The sequence below is a fragment of the Echinops telfairi genome, unplaced genomic scaffold (assembly GCF_000313985.2).
Source record: "Echinops telfairi isolate 266 unplaced genomic scaffold, ASM31398v2 ScPeMD7_2;HRSCAF=8, whole genome shotgun sequence".
In the NCBI taxonomy this organism is placed as follows: domain Eukaryota; kingdom Metazoa; phylum Chordata; class Mammalia; order Afrosoricida; family Tenrecidae; genus Echinops; species Echinops telfairi.
In genome coordinates this window covers 4,087,561-4,090,740 of record NW_022103898.1, presented here as the reverse complement: position 1 = coordinate 4,090,740, position 3,180 = coordinate 4,087,561, and positions in this window count along the sequence as shown.

The window sequence follows — 3,180 nt, the reverse complement described above, 5'->3', positions numbered from 1 at the left end:
AATCAGGTCACAGCCTGATGGGGCTCCTGGGGTGTGTGGCCTCCTTTACATTGGGGGAACTGGGAATCCTCTTTTGCCTCCCTGCTGGCTGGGACTCTGCCACTGACCCCGAGAGCTGCTGGAGCCCCACCGTGTTTCCACCGACTTTGGATCCACACGACTCTGCACCCACCGGCCCGTGACCCTCCTGCACGCTGCATCGCTGCATGTGGCTGCGTGAGTCTCAGGAGGGGCTTATGGACCAGTGTCGGATCTATGGGCCTGTGTTGGACTGGGCTGGGATGTTTGCTTGATACATAATGACTTCTTCACATAAAGCTCTCTCTTACACATACATGCGTGTCACTGGATTTGTTTTTCTCCTCCACCCGGACTAACATGCTGGGCCACTCGGCAGTGCTACATCTGCTGTGCCCATGATGTGCACAACACCCCACCCCCACCCCAGCCCCATCCTGGCTGATACACAAGTGCTGGATTACAGAGCTTTCCAGACCTCGGTCAGCCCGGGCAGGGTCAGAACTTCCTGTTCTAGAGCCTTCCCACACAGACCTCTGCTCTGCTCCGCTCCTCAGTGAAGCAGAGAACTCAGGTCCAGCCCAGGACGTGGGCACCCCACTCGTCATGGGTGCAGACAGGCTCAGACGGTTTGGGTGGCATGCCCACGGGAGCAGCTGATGACTTAAAACACTCTCTACCCTGGAAACTGCCATAAAGTCAGGCTGGATTCAGAAGGGGATGTGGAACAAAGGGTATCATTATTGACGTCAGATGGATCTTGGCTCAAAAGCAGATAATGCCAGAAATATGCTTACTTGTGTTTCATTGACTATGCAAAGGCATTCGACTGTGTGGACCATAATACACTGTGGATCACCTTGAGAGGAATGGGAATTCCAGAACACTTCATTGTGCACATTCGGAACTTGTACACGGATCAGGAGACAGTTGTGCAAAGAGAACAAGGGAGTACTGCGTGGTTTACCCTCAGGAAAGGTGTGCATCAGGGTTGTATCCTCTCACCACACTTATTCAATCTGTGTGCTGTGCAAGTCATCAGAGAAGCTGGATTCTATGAAGAAGAGTGTGGCCTGGGGACGGGAGGAAGGCTTTTTAACAACTGGTGACAGACAGATGGCACAACCTTGCTTGCTGACAGGGAGGAGGACTTGAAGCACTTGCTGCTGGAGATCAAGGATGGCCGCCTTTCGTGTGGATGACGGCTCAATGTAAGAAAGACCTGACTCCTCACAACTGGACCAAAAGGTAACATCATGATAAATGGAGAAAAGGTTGAAGTTGTCAAGGATTTTGTCTTGCTGAACTTCACAATCAATGCTCATGGAAGCAGCAGTCACGAGATCAAAAGACAGGTTGCATTGGGTAAATCTGCTGCAAATGACCTCTTTTAAATGTTGAAAAGCAAGGATGCTACTTTGAGGACTAAAGTGTGCCTGACCCAAGCAAGCCATGATATTATCAATGGCCTCCATTGCATGTGAAAGCTGTACATTGAATAAGGAAGACCGGAGAACTATCAATGCATTTGAATTGTGGTGCTGCGGAAGGATATTGACCGTACCAGGGACTGCTCACAGGACAAACTGATCTGTCTTGGAAGAAATAAGGCCAGAGTGCTCCTTAGAGGCAAGGATGGAGAGACTTCATCTCAGGTCCTTTGGACGTGTTGTCAGGAGGGACCAGTCCCTGGAGAAGGACATCGTGTTGGTCAAGTGGAGGGACAGCGGGAAGAAGCAGGTCCCCAAGGAGCTGGAAGATGCATAAGAACACTTGTGCTCAAGCTTAGGGACCGCTGTGAGGATGGAGCAGGGCCGTGCCATGTTTGATTCTGTGGTGCACAGGGTCCTTATGGGTCGGAACCGATTTGGTGACACCTAACAGCGATAATCCTGGGGCAGGGCCTGCGAGAGCCCACCCCCCAGACAGGTCCATGGACCTGTCCATGTGCACGGTGAGCGGGCACCACCCAGAGGGAGTGAGCCCACCCAGAGGGGCCTTGGAAGAAAGGCTGGTGAACGACGTCAGAGAAATCAGCCCCCAAAGCCCTGTGGAGCTCCGTTCTCTTCACAGTCCATGTCGGGGCAACTGGCTTACTGTCACCCACGGGACTGGGAAGTGTAGAGGCGGGGGCTGTCATCATAGCCACCCAGCTAGGGCTGTGAGGACTGGGATGAGCCTCTTGGACTTCCAGCATACTCCAGAACCACCTGGGGGTGCTTGTTACCCCAGAGATCAGGCTGCACCCTGCTTTCAGGCATCCCAGGTGCCCAAACCCAGGTGTCTGCCAGGGGGTGCCACAGCAGCAGCCCTGCCACCTGAGCTAGGATCTGGAACGACACTGTCTGGGGGTAGGCTCAGGTGGGGCTGGTGGAGGGGGTGAGGCCCTTCCTGGGGTCCTACCTGTTGGGGGAGAATGAGCCCTCAAGCTCCCTGATGCTGGGACCCCTCCATTCTCTGTGTTGGAGTCCAGAGTGGCTCCACAGCTACTGGACTCCACCCAACTCCACTGCTTACCTGGTACTGCCCACTTTCTGGTGCCTCACTGGATGCCCCAGGCTCTGAGCCCAAGTCCGCCGTCCTTGGTGGCTGCCCCGCAGGTTCTGAGCCCTGTGCCCAGGTGGCCTCTGGATCCCAAGTCCTTCCCACATTCCCTGCAGTCCCTGCTGCTTTGCACGGTGCTAAGCAGTTCCCTGTGCTGGGGTGGGCCACCTGCTGTCCCTCCCCCAACCCTCGTTGGTCCTGGGGCTGAGAAGTGAATGCTCTTATTTCAAAGATGGAGGCTAGGGGGTGGCCAGGTGACTCCCTCAGGTCAGGCTGGAGCAGGGATTTGAACCCAGATCTTTGGTCTATCCATTGCCCAGGCCTCTCACCAGCCTCTTTCTGAGCAGCCCTTCTCCGGCCACCACTGTACTCTGCGGTGGCTGGACGCCTGGCCTTTCTCACTCTGTGGATCATTGGATCACAGGAGGTTGATTGACACATGTTCCCTGATACACAGATATTTTGTTTTGACAAGGAGGGCAATCGATTAACTGGGCATCATCTGTTCAAACATTGCTCGTTTCGGCATCTGCCACCTGTTCCATACGTCTGTCCAGAACTCTCTGCCCCTGAGGTGTCCATTCGCGGCCACCATCATAGTCCTCCACCATGTTGAGC